Genomic DNA, 18,572 nt, shown 5'->3' on the forward strand with positions numbered 1-18,572 from the left:
AATCAATTACAGGAAAAAAACTGTAAGAAACACAAATACCTGGAGGCTAAACAGTGTGATACTCAATAACCAAGAGATTACTAAAGAAATCAAAGAAGAAATTAAAAAATACATAGAGACAAATGACAACGAAAACAAGATGACCCAAAACCTATGGGATGAGACCTTCAAGATGGCGGAGAAGTGAGAGGCTTCTCATCAGCCCGAGAGGCTTTTCTGCTTACCCGCCGGCTGGGATGGGTGGGGGCTGGGAGCTGAGGCTCAGGCTTCGGAGGTCAGAACCCAGGGAGAGGACTGGCGTTGGCTGCATGAACACAGCCTGAAGGGGGCTAGTGCAACACAGCTAGCTTGGAGGGAGTCTGGAAAAAAGTCTGGACCTGCCTAAGAGGCAAGAGACCATTGTTTCGGGGTGCGCGAGGAGAGGGGATTAAGAGCACCACCTAAACAAGCTCCAGAGACGGGCACGAGCCGCGGCTATCAGCACGGAACACGAGAGACGGGCATGAAACGATAAGGCTGCTACTGCAACCACCAAGAAGCCTGTGTGAGAGCACAGGTCACTATCCACACCTCCCCTCCTGGGAGCCTGTGCAGCCTGCCACTATCACAGTCCCATGATCCAGGGACAACTTCCCTGGGAGAACACACGGCATGCCTCAGGCTGCTGCAAAGTCACGCCGGCCTCTGCCACCACAGGCTCACACCGCAATCTGTACCCTTCCCTCTCCCTGGCTTGAGTGAGCCAGAGCCCCCTAATCAGCTGCTCCTTTAACCCCATCCTGTCAGGGTGAAGAACAACTGCTCTCAGGCTACCTACACGCAGAGGCGGGGCCAAATCCAAAGCTGAACCCCAGGAGCTGTGCGAACAAAGAAGAGAAAGGGGACTCTCTCCCAGCAGCCCCAGGAGCAGCGGATTAAATCTCCACAATCAACTTGACGTACCTGCATCTGTGGAGTACATGAATAGACAAAGAATCAACCCAAAATTGAGGTGGTGAATTTTGGGAGCAATGATATATACTTTTTTCCTTTTTCTCTTTTTGTGAGTGTGCATGTGTATGCTTCTTTGTAAGACTTTGTCTGTATAGCTTTGTCTTTATAACTTGTCCTAGGGTTCTATCTGCCTTTTTTTTTTTTTTTCTTTTTCTTTTAGTATAGTTTTTTAGCACTTCTTATCATTGGTGGATTTGTTTTTTGGTTTGGTTGCTCTCTTCTTTCTTTTTTTATTTTTAATAATTATTTTTTATATTTTATTTTAATGACTTTTTTATCTTTCTTTTTTTCTCCCTTTTATTCTGAGCCGTGTGGCTGACAGGGTCTTGGTGCTCTGGCCAGGTGTCAGGCCTGTGCTTCTCAGGTGGGAGACCCAAGTTCAGGACATTGGTCCACCAGAGACCTCCCAGCTCCATGTAATATTAAATGGCAAAAGCTCTCCCAGAGATCTCCAGCTCAACACTAAGACCTAACTCCCCTCAACGATCAGCAAGCTACAGTGCTGGACACCCCATGCCAAAGAACTTAGCAAGACAGGAACACAACCCCACCCATTACCAGAGAGGTTGCCTAAAATCATAATAAGGTGACAGACACCCTAAAACACACCACCAGACGTGGTCCTGCCCACCAGAAAGATAAGATCCAGCCTCAACAACCAAAACACAGGCACCAGGCCCCTCCACAAGGAAGCCTACACAACCCACTGAACCAACCTTAGCCACTGGGGGCAGACACCAAAAACAACGGGAACTACAACCTGCAGCCAGCGAAAAGGAGACCCCAAACACAGTTAGTTAAGCAAAATGAGAAGACAGAGAAACACACAGCAGATGAAGGAGCAAAGTAAAACCCACTAGACCAAAAAAATGAGGAGGAAATAGGCAGTCTACCTGAAAAAGAATTCAGAGTAATGATAGTAAAGACGATCCAAAATCTTGGAAATAGAATGGAGAACATAAAAGAAACGTTTGACAAGGACCTGGAGGAACTAAAGAGCAAACAAACAATGATGAACAACACAATAAATGAAATTAAAACTCCTCTAGAAGGAATCAATAGCAGTATAACTAAGGCAGAAGACAGGATAAGTGACCTGGAAGATAAAATAGTGGAAATAACTACTGCAGAGCAGAATAAAGGAAAAAGAATAAAAGAATTGAGGACAGGCTCAGAGACCACTGGGACAACATTAAACACACCAACATTCTAATTATAGGGGTCCCAGAAGAAGAAGAGAAAAAGAAAGGGACTGAGAAAGTATTTGAAGAGAATATAGTTGAAAACTTCCTTAATATGGGAAAGGAAAGAGTTAATCAAGTCTAGGAAGCACAGAGAGTCCCATACAGGATAAATCCAAGGAGAAACACGCCAAGACACATATTAATCAAACTATCAAAAATTAAATCACAAAGAAAAACTATTAAAAGCAGTAAGGGAAAAACAACAAATAACATACAAGGGAAACCCTGTAAGATTAACAGCTGATCTTTCAATAGAAACTCTGCAAGCCAGAGGGAGTGGCAGGGCATATTTAAAGTGATGAAAGGGAAGAACCTACAAACAAGATTACTCTACCGAGCAAGGATCTCATTCAGATGTGACGGAGAAATTAAAACCTTTACAGACAAGCAAAAGCTAAAAGAATTCATCACCATCAAACCAGCTTTACAACAAATGGTAAAGGAACTTCTCTAGGCAGGAAACACAAGAGAAGGAAAAGACCTACAATAACAAACCCAAAAGAATTAAGAAAATGGTAATAGGAACATATATATCAATAATCACCTTAAATGTAAATGGATTAAATGCTCCCACCAAAAGACATAGACTGGCTGAATGGATACAAAAACAAGACCCATATATATGCTGTCTACAAGAGACCCACTTCAGACCTAGGGACACATACAGACTGAAAGTGAGGGGATGGAAAAAGATATTCCATGCAAATGGAAATCAAAAGAAAGCTGGAGTAGCAATTCTCATATCAGACACAATAGACTTTAAAATAAAGACTATTAAAAGAGACAAAGAGGGACACTACATAATGATCAAGGGATCAATCCAAGAAGATATAACAATTGTAAATATTTATGCAACCAATATAGGAGCACCTCAATACATAAGGCAAATGCTAACAGCCATAAAATGGAAATCGACAGTAACACAGTAATAATAGAGGACTTTAACACCCCAATTTCACCAATGGAGAGATCATCCAAAATGAAAATAAATAAGGAAACACAAGCTTTAAATGGTACATTAAACAAGATGGACTTAATTGATATTTGTAGGACATTCCATCCAAAAACAACAGAATACACTTTCTTCTCAAGTGCTCATGGAACATTCTCCAGGATAGATCATATTTTGGGTCACAAATCAAGCCTTGGTAAATTTAAGATAATTGAAATCATATAAGCTGACTTTTTCAACCACAGTGCTATGAGACTAGATAACAATTACAGGAAAAAAAATCTGTAAAAAATACAAATATATGGAGGCTAAACAATACACTACTGAATAACCAAGAGATCACTGAAGAAATCAAAGAGGAAATCAAAATATACCTAGAAACAAATGACAATGAAAACATGATGACCCAAAACCTATGGGATGCAACAAAAGCAGTTCTAAGAGGGAAGTTTATAGCAATACAATCCTACCTCAAGAAACAAGAAACATCTAAAATAACCAACCTAACCTTACACATAAAGCAATTAGAGAAAGAAGAACAAAAAAACTCCAAAGTTAGTAGAAGGAAAGAAATCATAAAGATCAGATCAGAAGTAAATGAAAAAGAAATGAAGGAAACAATAGCAAAGAGCCATAAAACTAAAAGCTGGTTCTTTGAGAAGATAAACAAAATTGATAAACCATTAGCCAGACCCATGAAGAAAGAAAGGGAGAAGACTCAAATCAATAGAAATAAAAATGAAAAAGGAGAAGTAACAACTGACACTGCAAAAATAAAAAGGATCATGAGAGATTACTACAAGCAGCTATATGCCAATAAAATGGACAACCTGGAAGAAATGGACACATTCTTAGAAAAGCACAACCTTCCGAGATTGAACCAGGAAGAAATAGAAAATGCAAACAGAGCAATCACAAGCACTGGAATTGAGACTGTGATTAAAAATCTTCCACCAAGCAAAAGCCCAGGACCAGATGGCTTCCCAGGCGAATTCTATGAAACACTTAGAGAAGAGCTAACACCTATCCTTCTCAAACTCTTCCAAAATATAGCAGAGGGAGGAATACTCCTAAACTGATTCTATGACGCCACCCTCACCCTGACACCAAAACCAGACAAAGAAGTCACAAAGAAAGAAAACTACAGGCCAATATCACTGATGAACATAGAGGTTAAAATCCTCAACAAAATACTAGTAAACAGAATCCAACAACACATTAAAAGGATCATGCACTATGATCAAGTGGGGTTTATCCAAGGAATGCAAGGATTCTTCAATATATGCAAATCAATCAATGTGATACACCATATTAACAAACTGAAGGAGAAAAACCATATGATCATCTAAATAGATGCAGAAAAAGCTTTTGACAAAATTCAACACCCTTTTATGATAAAAACCCTCCAGAAAGTAGGCATAGAGGGAACTTACCTCAACATAATAAAGACCGAATATGACAAACCCACCGCCGACATCATTCTCAATGGTGAAAAACTGAAACCATTTCCACTAAGATCAGGAACAAGACAAGGTTGCCCACTCTCACCACTATTATTCAACATAGTTTTGAGAGTTTTAGCCACAGTGATCAGAGAAGAAAAAGAAATAAAAGGAATCCAAATCGGAAAAGAAGAAGTTAGCCTGTCACAGTTTTCAGATGACATGATACTATACATAAAGAATCCTAATGATGCTACCAGAAAACTACTAGATCTAATCAATGAATTTGGTAAAGTAGCAGGATACAAAATTAATGCACAGAAATCGCCTGCATTCCTATACACCAATGATGAAAAATCTGAAAGAGAAATTAAGGAAACACTGCCATTTACCATTGCAACAGAAAGAATAAAATACCTAGGAATAGACCTACCTAAGGAGACAAAAGACCTGTATGCAGAAAACTATAAGACACTGATGAAAGAAATTAAAGATGATACAAACAGATGGAGAGATATACCATGTTCTTGGATTGGAAGAATCAACATTGTGAAAATGACTATACTACCCAAAGCAATCTACAGATTCATTGCAATCCTTATTAAACTATCAATGTCATTTTTCACAGAAGTAGAACAAAAAATTCCACAATTTGCATGGAAACACAAAGGATCCTGAATAGCCAAGGCAATTTTTTTTTTAACATCTTTATTGGAGTATAATTGCTTTACAATGGTGTGTTAACTTCTGCTTTATAACAAAGTGATTCATTTATACATATACATATGTTCCCACATCTCTTGAGAAAGAAAAATGGAGGTGGAAGAATCAGGCTCCCTGACTTCAGACTATACTACAAATTTACAGTAATCAAGACAGTATGGTACTGGCACAAACACAGAAATATAGATCAATGGAACAGGATAGAAAGCCCAGAGATAAACCCACACACATATGGTCACCCTTCCTTTCATAACGGAGGCAAGAATATACAATTGAGAAAAGACATCCTCATCAATAAGTGGTGCTGGGAAAACTGGACAGCTACATGTAAAAGAATGAAATTAGAACACTTCCTAACACCATACAAAAAAATCAACTCAAAATGGATTAAAGACCTAAATGTAAGGCCAGACACTATAAAACTCTTAGAGGAAAACATAGCAAGAATGTTCTTTGACTAAATCACAGCAAGATCTTTTTTGATCCACCTCCTAGAGTAATGGAAATAAAAACAAAAATAGACAAATGGGACCTAATGAAACTTAAAAGCTTTTGCACAGCAAAGGAAACCATAAACAAGATGAAAAGACAACCCTCAAAATGGGAGAAAGTATTTGCAAATGAAGCAACCAACAAAGGACTAAACTCCAAAATTTACAAGCAGCTCATGCAGCTCAATATCAAAAAAACAAACAACTCAATCCAAAAATGGGCAGAAAACCTAAATAGACATTTCTCCAAAGAAGATATACAGACAGCCAATAAACACATGAAAGAATGCTCAACATCACTAATCATTTGAGAAATGAAAATTAAAATTACAATGAGGTATCACCTCACACCGGTCAGTATGTTACCATCATCAGAAAATCTACCAACAATAAATGCTGGAGAGGGTGTGGTGAAAAGGGAACCCTCTTGCACTGTTGATGGGAATGTAAATTGATACAGCCACTATGGAGAACAGTAGGGAGATTCCTTAAAAGCTAAAAATAGAACTACCATACAACCCAGCAATCCCAGTACTGGTCATATACCCTGAGAAAGCCATAATTCAAAGAGTCATGTACCACAATGTTCATTGCAGCTCTATTTACAATAGCCAGGACATGGAAGCAACCTAAGTGTCCATCGACAGATGAATGGATAAAGAAGATGTGGCACATATATCCAATGGAATATTACTCAGCCATAAAAAGAAATGAAATAAAGTTATATGTAGTGAGGTGCATGGACATAGAGTCTGTCATACAGAGTGAAGTAAGTCAGAGAGAGAAAAACAAATACCATATGCTAACACATATATATGGAATCTTAAAAAACAAACAAACAAACAAAAAAAGTGGTTGTGAAGAACCTAGTGGCAGGACAAGAAAAATGACGCAGATGTAGAGAATGGACTTGAGGACAGAGGGAGGGGGAAGGGTAACATGGAACGAAGTGAGAGAGTGGCATGGACTAATATATACTACCAAATATAAAATAGATAGCTAATGGGAAACAGCCGGATAGCAGAGGGAGATCACCTTGGTGCTTTGTGACCACCTAAAGGGGTGGTTTAGGGAGGGTGCGAGAGAGATGCAAGAGGGAGGAGATCTGGGGATATACATATATGTACAGCTGATTCACTTTGTTATAACGTAGAAACTAACACACCATTATAAAGCAATTATACTCCGAAAAAGTTGTTAAAAAAAAAAAAACCTATGGGACACAGCAAAAGCAGTTCCAAGATGGAAGTTTGTAGCAATTCAATCTCACCTCAAGAGACAATAAAAATCTCAAATAAACAATCTAACCTTACACCTAAAGGAACTAGAGAAAGAAGAACAAACAAAACCCAAAGTTAGCAGAAGGAAAGAAATCATAAAGATCAGAGCAGAAATAAATGAAATAGAAATGAAGAAAACAATAGCAAAGATCAGTAAAACTAAAAACTGGTCCTTTGCGAAGATAAACAAAATTGATAAACCCTTAGCCAGACTCATCAAGAAAAAAAAGGAGAGGATGTAAATTAATAAAATTAGAAATGAAAAAGGAAAATCACAACTGACACTGCAGAAATACAGAGGATTATAAGAGAGTACTACAAACAACTATATGCCAATTAAATGGACAACCAAGAAGAAATGCACAAATTCTTGGAAAGGTACAATTTTCCAAGACTGAATGAGGAAGAATTAGAAAATATAAACAGACCTATCACAAGTAATGAAATTGAAACTGTAATTTAAAATCTTCCAACATACAAAAGCCCAAGACCGGATGGCTCCACAGGCGAATTCTATCAAACATTTAGAGAAGAGTTAACACCTATCCTTCTCAAACACTTCCAAAAAATTGCAGAGGGAGAAACACACCCAAATTCATTTTACCCTGGTGGTGATGTCACCATCACCCTGATACCAAAACCAGAAAAGGATATCACAAAAAAAGAAAATTAGAGACCAATATCACTGATGAACATAGATGCAAAAATCCTCAACAAAATACTAGCAAACAGAAGCCAACAGCACATTAAAAGGATCATACACCATGATCAAGTGGGATTTATCCCAGGGATGCAAGGATTCTTCAATATATGCAAGTCAATCAATGTGATACACCATATTAACAAATTAAGGAATAAAAACCATATGACCATCTCAATAGATGCAGAAAAAGATTTTGACAAAATTCAACACCCATCTATGATAAAAACTCTCCAGAAAGTAGGCATAGAGGGAACCTACCTCAACATAATAAAGGCCATATATGACAAACCCACAGAAAGCATCACACTCAATGGTGAAAAACTGAAAGCATTTCCTCTAAGATCAGGAACAAGACAAGGATGTCCACTCTCGCCACTCTTATTCAACATAGTTTTGGAAGTCCTAGCCACAGCAATCAGAGAAGAAAAAAAAAAGGAACACAAATTGGAAAAGAAGAAGTAAAACTGTCACTATTTGCCAATGACATCATACTATACATAGAAAATCCTAACAAATCCACTAGAAAACTACTAGAACTAATTAATGAATTTGGTAAGGTTGCAGGATATAAAATGAATGCACAGAATTCTCTGGCATTCCTATACACCAACGACAAAAAATCAGAAAGAGAAATTAAGGGAACACTCCCATTTACCATTGCAACAAAAAGAATAAAATACCTAGGAATAAACCTGCCTAAGGAGGCAAAAGACTTGTACTCAGAAAACTATAAAACACTGATGAAAGAAATCAAAGATGACATAAAGAGATGGAGTAATATACCATGTCCTTTGATTGGAAGAATCAATATTGTGAAAATGTCTATACTGCCCAAAGTAATCTACAGATTCAGTGCAATCCCTATCAAACTACCAATGGCATTCTTCACAGAATTAGAACAAAAAATCTTACAATTTGTATGGAAACACAAAAGACCCTGAATAGTCAAAGCAAATTTGAGAGAGAAAAATGGAGTTGGAGGAATCAGGCTCCCTGACTTCAAATTATACCATAAAGCTACAGTAATCAAGACACTATGGTACAGGTGCAAAAACAGAAATATAGATCAATGGTGCAAGATAGAAAGCCCAAAGATAAACCCACACACATATGGGCACCTAATTTATGACAAAGGAGGCCAGAACATACAATGGAGAAAGACAGCCTCTTCAGTAAGCGATGCTGGGAAAACTGGATAGCTATATATAAAAGAATGAAATTAGAACACTACCTAACACCATACAAAAAAATAAACTCCAAATGGATTAAAGACTTAAATTTAAGGCCAGACACCATAAAACTTTTAGAGGAAAACATAGGAAAAACACTCTTCAACATAAACCACAGGAAGATAATTTTAGACCCACCTCCTAGAGTAACAAAAATAAAAACAAAATTAAAAAATGGGACTTAATTAAACATAAAAGCTTTTGCACAGCAAAGGAAACCATAAACAAGACAAAAAGACAACGCTCAGAATGGGAGAAAATATCTGCAAATGAAATAACAAAGGATTAATCTCCAAAATATACAAACAGCTCATGGAGCTCAATATCAAAAAAACCCAAACAATCCAGTTAGAAAATGGGCAGAAGACCTAAATAGACATTTCACCAAGGAAGACATACAGATGGCCAAGAGGCACATGAAAAGATGCTCAACATCGCTTATTATTAGAGAAATGTAAATCAAAACTACAATGAGGTATCACCTGACGCCAGTCAGAATGGCCATTATCAAAAAAGTTAGAAACAATAAATGCTGGAAAGGGTGTGGTGAAAAGGGAACCCTCCTACACTGGTGGTGGGAATGTAAATTGATACAACCACTATAGAAAACAGTATGGAGGTTACTTAAAAGCTAAAAATAAAACTACCATATGACCCGCACTGGGCATACACCCTGAGAAAACCATAATTCAAAAAGAGACATGAACCAAAATGTTCACTGCAGCACTATTTACAATAGCCAGGACATGGAACCAACCTAAATGTCCATCGACAGATGAATGGATAAAGAAGATGTGGCACATATATACAATGGAATAGTACTCAGCCATAAAAAGAAATGAAATTGAGCTATTTGTAGTGAGGTGGATGGACCTAGAGACTGTCATACAGAGTGCAGTAAGTCAGAAAGAGAAAAACAAATACCGTATGCTAACACATATATATGGAATCAAAAAAAAAATGGTACTGATGAACCTAGTTACAGGGCAGGAATAAAGAGGTAGGCATAGAGAATGGACTTGATGACGTGGGGTGGGAGGGCGAAGCTGGGTCGAAGTGAGAGTAGCATCGACATATATACACTGCCGGATGTAAAATAGTTGGCAGGTGAGAAGCAGCAGCATAGCACAGGGAGATCAGCTTGGTGCTTTGTGCTGACCTAGAGGGGTGCGATAGGGAGGATGGGAGGGAGGCTCAAGAGGGAGGGGGTATGGGGACACGTGCATACATATGGCTTATTTGCTTTGTTGTGCAATAGAAATTAACATGGTATTGTGAAGCAATTATACTCCAATAAAGATCTATTAAAAAGAATGTAGACGTGAAAAGTTCTACATTAAAAAAAAAAAAAATCTTTCCAATAGAAATAAATACAGCCCTAAATACTCTTGGTGAGTTACCATTCGAATGGTGAATTTTTACCCTTTTTTCATGACTTACTTCAATGAGTGAATCTTCATCAGCTGGAAGTGCTGGGACATTCTGACATCCATTAATTGCAATTGCTGCTTTCTCGATGAACTCTGAAATATGAGCATTAAATTTGATTATAGTGGAATCTGAAGGACTGGACTTTTAGCGATTTATATATAATTGAAGATAAAACAAAATAAGGCATATTTTCCAGTATTAGCTATTGTAACTGCATTGAAATCTTCAGGAATCCTTAACATGGATGAATCAGAACCATTATGTTCTCACAGTATCATTTAAAACAAAAATAAGATAATATCACTCCCTTGCATAAAATATTCCGATGGTCTTCCAAGGGACTTAGAATAAATTCCAAACTCCTTACCATGGCCTCACAGACGGAGTGATCTAATCTAGTCCCTGCCTACATCTCTTACCATCCTGCTCTGCTCTCAGGAGGCCTCTGCCATTTGCTCCCTAAACAAGCCACGATCATGCCATCCTAGGACCTTTGCACTTGCTCTTCATCTGGCTAGAATCCTCTTCCTCTACACCCTGACTCTTCCCTATTCCTTAGATATCAGCTCAAATGCCATCTCCCCAGAGTCCTTCCAAACCACCCAAAATGAACTTATATCTTGAGCTTGTGCACACACACACACTCACATACCACCCATTCACTCTATCACATTGCCACATTTTTTATCATAGTACTTATATTTTTCAGGGTCTATCTGTGTTTGCTCAGATATATTCACCTGTGGCAGCTGTCTCAGGGGCCACATGTCACATCCCGTGACCCACCCTCATGTCAACTGCAGCTGCGATTAGACAATTCCCTGCAAGTTCAGACTTACTTCCCTAATGGCGACCCTTCTCAGCATACTCCACTTGTTTTCCTACTTCCTGTTCCAGGGTTTTCTCTGGCTCCTAGGTGCCTGCTCCACCCAAGCACAAGCACAGCCAGTGGGAGTTGGGAAAAAGTGAACGAATGCTTCAGTCTCCCAGTCTTCAAGTGAACCAGTCTGGCAGGTCTTTTGTTATTTCTCAGGAGAGCTCAGCAGAAGTCAAGCCCCTGTTACGACAGCAGCAACCTTAATATTGGTTGGTCCTCTTTTCCCATCTTGCACTCTCCTCCCCCTCATCCCTATTTCCTGGGATCACCTCCAAATTTACCATCAGTGACCAGTATTCAAGATTTTGCCTCATGCTCTGCTTTCAGGGGAACCTTAATTAAGACATATTCTATAGTATATAAGATCCATAAGAGCTAAGGACCTTATCTTTTATGTATTTTGCTTTGTTTACAATGCTTAGCACAGGGCGTGGCATACAGTGAGTGCACATGTATATTTTTTTCTGAAAGAATTACAGGCAAGAGTAGAGGTTATGGGCAAATTTAGGGAGGAAATGGTATTCAAGAGAAAGGGATGATCAGAGGAAAAAAATTCAGAAGGTATAAGGTAGTAGACATAGGATAGTATGAGAAGAATAATGCTAACTGAACAGAGAGAGGATGTGAAACATTCATAGAAGTTACTAAAAAGTTCTAAGACAGTCAATCAGATATGAGAGAATTCAAGACTGGAAAAATCTGTGAATCTTCTATTATGCATTGATCATTCTGTGAGAGAAGTCAAGTGGTGTTATTGTTTTACTTTTAATTGTTTGAGCACCGAAAATTTCAATTTCTTGGAATTTTGAAGCTTGATTCATGTGATAAAAGGATGATGTTGAGTCCAAAAATTTAATTTGCTAACTAGTACTTTTAAAAAAACAGGTGTGCAGGCTCCAACGTTCATTGTGGCACTATTTACAGTAGCCAGGATATGGAAACAACTTAAATGTCCATCAACAGAAGAATGGATAAAGAAGATGTGGTATATATACACAATGGAATATTACTGAGCCATGAAAAAGAACAAAATAATGCCATTTGCAACAACATGGATGGACCTAGAGATTGTTGTACTGAGTGAAGTAAGTCAGACACAGAAAGACAAATGTCATATGATATCGCTCATACGTGTAATCTAAAAAAAAAAAGGGTAGAAATGAACTTATTTACAAAACAGAAGTAGAGTCACAGATGTAGAAAACAAACTTATGGTTACCAGGGGATAAAGGGGGGAGGCATAAACTGGGAGACTGGGATTGACATATACACACTACTATATATAAAATAGATAACTAATATGAACCTGCTGTATAGCACAGGAAACTCTACTCAGTACTCTGTAATAACCTATATGGGAAAAGAATCTAAAAAGAAAAATGGATATATGTATACGTATAACTGATTCACTTCGTTGTACACCTGAAACTAACACAACATTGTAAATCGACTATACTCCAATAAAAATTTTATAAAACAGGGGTGCAGGGACTTCTACTTACATTTATGCCAGAGTAACTTGTACTGGACCTGTCTCGCCATAAACAATGAGACAATATTCATGAGGCAAGTGTTCTCAGTAATTGGGACACTCAGTAATTGTGAACTTTGAGAGAAGAAAAATACATAAGTTGAGCCCCATATTTGCCCTTTCTTTCTGCCTGGAGACACTTACCAGCTGGCACAGGCTGCCAAAGGCAAAGCTTTTGCTGAACAAAAAAAGAAGCTGAGGTCAGAGTTGGGGGCGCTGAAGCAACTGGAATAAGAAGAAAAGAGTATCTGATAGCAAGGAGCTGCATGGAGAAGAGGGGTAGCTGGGAGAAGCTCCTGCATGGCTGACAGCTAAGGAAGACATCAGAAGTCATGCAGTGCCAGATAATGTTGGAATTCCACTCTAGCTACAGTGGAAAGATCTTACTGAATTCCTCAGATCCTCAGTTTAAACCCTAGAAAGGCCAAACCTTCCAGGTATGCACCATACTCTAGAGTAAGAGCCACACCCTAGGATGAAGGCAAAACCAAAATAGATCCGAAACTAACAAAGAATAACATTAAGCCTGACAAGATCAAAAGGATCCACAAGTAATTTAATTAGTTGCTGGAACAAAACTCAACACTCTTTAAAGGAAGACATCATAATCTGGACTCCCTACAACATATCATATATAATGTACAACATTCAGTAAAAAGTAGTGCTTTGAAAATAATAAATTACAGTGATAAAACCTTAAGTAGACAGATTAATAAAAAGAGAGAAAACCCAAATTACTAACAGCAGGAATGAAACAGACACTATCTTACAGATTCCACTGACAATAGAAAGATAATCAGGAAATTTTATAAACAACTTTATGCTAATACATTTGACAACTTATAGGAACACATTTCTTGAATAACACAACTTACAAAGATGGACACAAGAAGAAACAGGTAATCTAAAATAGCAGGGGCCTGCAAAGTCAAAATTATTCCTATAATCGTACTAGGACCTTCTTTGTCTTTTCCACTTTTAGACTCTCACAACCAGAGTTTTCCAGGGACTACATGTGTGATATTGCAATAGACTGAACACAGAAGCAGATGTGAGAACTAGCTGTCTTCTATTAGGCTATACATTAAACAGATTGGTAAAAACAGAGGATACATTTTTGTAGACACATCCCAAGAGTGTTTATCAGTGATTCATTATTAGTTAAAAGAGAAGACTCTATTACTTAGATATCTATTACTTAGGATCCCATAAAGGTCAATTTTTTTTCTATTTCCTCACCAATGGTACATACTTATTAAATGAGTAGGCACCAAGGAGTTATTTGGAAAGAACCAGGTTCCTACTCAGCCTTATTTTTCTCAACTACTTAATTCCTTGGAATCAATATGTTGACTTACTTCTGGAAAAGTCCCTTGTAAACATCAACACTTTAAAAAATTTAAATAGAGATGTATAAAGATGAGTTATTACAATTAATTTTTGTTCAGGATATGGATAGCCACAACCAGACAAGTCAATTTAGCTTTACCTGCTACCAGGCAGATTAGGGTGAATGAAACTGTTAATATTTCAGGAAACATTACAAAGAGATCTCATGAAATTAGAGAAATGAGTCTCTAATATGTGAATAGATTGGTTATTAGAACTTCTAGGATCTAAAGGCAGTAAAGGACATACAAGAAGGAGAAATGGAACTTTCATTCTATACCAGACAAGTCATTCTCAGACTTGGAGCATGTACAACTCCTCTGCATCTACCCTAGAACACCAAACCCTGTGTGACAGGATAGCTGGGAAGGTGGGGAGTGCTAAATGCTGAAGCAGAAACAAATGAATCTGTCATAATCCTTTATTTCATGGAATCCATTGTATTAGAGTGTGCTGTCCACCACGCAAAGGATGATTTTTATAAGGACATCTTTCTAAGGCCAAAATTCCCTTTGGAATAAGAAAATATTCCTTGGGCAAAAGAAATGCTTCTAGTTTATGATAAATTCTTGTATTGCACAGCGCTTTACAAAGTCAACCAATTTCTGGCCTCTAAAGAGTTTCTCCAGTAACTTCCTGAGTCCATTCCCTTGAATACGCATATTTGCCTGACTCAGTCAAAAATGTCATCAATCAGGATTGTGCAGTAAATAATAGTGTAGCGATTATTCCCTGAGCAACAGTGAATGATGGTTCTAACACACAGAGTTCAGGATTATTAGATGAGAAGTAAAGAGTTGTGTCAGGATGAATTTTGCCTACAGCTGAAGGCAGGTGACTCCAGCTTGCTACTGGCAGGAAGCATGTCATGGGGAAATGGCTAAAATAATATGAATATGAAGCTTATATTGATTTTATTCAATACGTATAAATGAATATAAAGATGACCAACACAAGGTCCTTGCCTTTGGAAAGGCTCAACTTTTTACATGTTATAAGAGCCACAAGCTCATAAAAGTATTTTCTTTAAATTTTTTGCAACTTTGACATTAATTTGAATTGTTTTTTCCATAACATATAAAAATTTTATCAACATGTTTATATATCACTTGTGAAGTTCCCTTGAATGAGTTAGGTCTGTAAACATCCTGTCATTTACAGACCTAACAGTGTTCTCCCCAACCCTAAATAATGTCTGGTCTACTTGCCAAACTTCTAATCAACCTTCAAGACAGCTTTTCTGCCACTTTCTCTCATTCTGTTTCCTTTCCTTTACCCAGGAAGATGAATCACTCCCCCAGCTTGTCACTGTAATTATAGTAATAGCAATAATAGTTCACAGTTATCAAGTGCTTTCTATGTGCCAAGGACTCTTCTAAAGGTAAGTTATTTAATTTCACAAAACTGTATAAGATGAGCATTGCTATTGTGCTTATTTTACATATGAGGAAAATGAGGTACGGAGAAGTTATGTATGTTGCTCAGGTTCACACAGACAGGAAGTGGCAGAGCTGCCGTATGGACCCGGGTCATTGCATCCTTTACCACTCTGTGATGCTTCCTCTCATTAGCACTTGTATACATCCATCACATAGTGTTAAGTTAGTGTTTGGGAGTCTATTTCAGTGAAGACTGTATTCTCTGTAAGAGTAGGGCTATCCCTCATTGTAGAGGAGAGTTAAACCCTGCCAGCAATGAAAATTAAGTAACATCTGTGGTTCATGTTTTTACTTATTCACAAGTCACTCTTTACCAAATTTATTCAAGGACCCTCCCATGCCCAACCAGAAAAAAGCACTCTTTGTCCTAGCTAAAGGAGTGATCCACTCCAGCATTTTAAAAACAATACTCCGTTTCACTCCAGAGAGATTTCAGGTTAGGTTTTAATGACAAAGGAAGCACTTTGTGTGAATATTTGAACAGTACCACCTGTTGAAACTTGTAATGTTATTGCTTGAGATTCTTCAGAATTCGAGATTTAAACTTTCCTTCAGTCACATGAGAGCTGATGTGAGCACTGCCAAGAAAATAATGACCAGATCCCCTGTCCCCGAAACTCAGACATTTCTGAGCCCAGCTTCAGGAAGAAACAGCTCTCCACACCAGCAGCTGAGGCACGTTGTATCACCAAAATGGAATGTGCCTGATTTCACTTTGCAGTGTACACTGGAACCCAAACTATGGCAGGATGACTTTTTGACATGTACAGTTACTTGGGAATAATGGCAGCACTCTTGCAATGTGGTTGGATGGGAAACACCTGTCAGATTTGAAGCCATGGTTAGATGTGGTCATTCTTGATGTGTCCAGTGACTGCTTTTGTTCAGTTCCTGTTGGTTAACGAGAACAAAGGGTGAAATCCTTTTTCTCTTCAAAAAACGAATTATATGTATAGAGATGTTCTGGGCAGGGTTCAAGGACAAAAGAACATCAATGGTCATTTCATGTTATACAGGAAAATCCAGTAGTTTGGAACTGGAAAAGTGGTATTCAACCATGAATCTACAGTGATCGTGGTGTGGGGATTGTCTTTGGAATTCTGACTGTTCTGGAAGAGGGAGGACTACAGGCTGGGGGTTGTTCATTTATTCAATCTGTCTATTTGCTCCCACCGACTGGTTCAGAACATAGGTATAACTAATTTTAAGGGAAATGGCTTATATCCGTCTGTTCACGATTGACAATTCCATGGGAAATAGGGAGGAGATAATGGAAACTGATGGAGCCAATCACAGTGACAAAAATGGAAAGGGTTAAAAAGTCATTTAATTTATCTTAAATCTGTGAGGAAATGAATAGAAAAAACAGATGTCATTAATTTTTCTTTCAAGTCCCTTATGGTAATAGAAATAAGAAAGAAGTGAAACTCAAAACATAATATTGTATTCTTTCTTTCTATCTATCTATCTATCTATCTATCTATCTATCTATCTATCTTTAGTCCTGTTCCATGATTCACCTTGTCAGAGCTCAAGGACTCCTTTGCCTTTGAATTTAAACAAGAGCAGGTTCTCATCAATTTTCCCATGTTTTTTGAGCATTTTTAAATGATAGTTGAGTTATGAGTCATCACCAAGCTCTTCGGCATCATTGTACCAAAAGCACATAACATGTTTTCTACCTGTTGATGTAAATTATTGCCTGCGTGTAGAACTCCAGGAATGATTTGGCTTCCTGCCCACACAAATGACTTCTCATCGTTCAGGTTTCAATTTAATGCCAGTATATAGTGTAAGATGTATGTTCAGTCCTACAAATGAGTTGCATGCGCATTTCCATTTCAGAAAACCTGGCCTGAATTTTAAAAGAAAGCATTTGGGATCTATTGTATTGGAGGTATTTCTGAGCTAAGTGCATTCTACATACATTGTAACACTGTAGGATCAAAAATCGTGCTGGACTTTGGGTACCACACCAAATTTTTTAAAAGAAAAAAAAGACAAATGATGTCTTTAGTTTTTGAACTTCCTTTTCCAGAGAACTAAAAGATATATTGTGAGTTTTCTTTTTTCAGTTACTTTTGCTTTTTTAAATTTCAATTTACTTTCTCTCGTCTTCTGACCACCAGCCTAAGAAGTCAAATCAACTTGAAGAGGAAAATGTCTTAAATAGAAAGCTAATGATTTAGAAAGCTTTTGTTGTACAGGCAGAATCTACTCCAAGCACTAATCAGAAAGATGCTTTTAGACTTCTTTGCTTCGTATTAGTGATTCCATCGACAGATGAAGATATATATGAAATAAATTAGAATGCACTCCAAATTTAATAAATTAAAAACATTGTCAAATGAAATGCCTTTTTGTAAGTGTGGCAAGAAGCACTTATTTCTGCACATTCATGCTAGTAAAAAGGTCAAAGGACTAATGATAATAATAGTAAAAATGAACATGATTGTGCACAAAAAGAACACCAAAATATAAGATAAATTGGAAAAAGGAGTGTTCTGAAATGACTGAAAACAAGGAATTTTTCACGTTGTTTTACATTAGCAAAAATAGATACAGAATTCTACTGACCAAAATTACAACAGTAACAAGGATTAAGGCATTCTCCTTCACTGTAATTGTGCACCTTCTGTAAAAGCTATCATATCCTTCTGCCATGTAATCACACAGGTAATAAATATTACATGCGATGACAATATGTTTTAATGACTTCTCTTTCACTCAGCTGTAGAACAAAACCAACAAAGTAAAACAGTCTTTGTAAGTCACCATTTCCTAAGCTGAGAAAAAAGAAAATGTTGAGGGTATATAATATAATCCTTCCTTACTTTCTATTATTTTT

Source organism: Balaenoptera acutorostrata, chromosome 8 (genome assembly GCF_949987535.1).
Source record: "Balaenoptera acutorostrata chromosome 8, mBalAcu1.1, whole genome shotgun sequence".
Classification (NCBI taxonomy): domain Eukaryota; kingdom Metazoa; phylum Chordata; class Mammalia; order Artiodactyla; family Balaenopteridae; genus Balaenoptera; species Balaenoptera acutorostrata.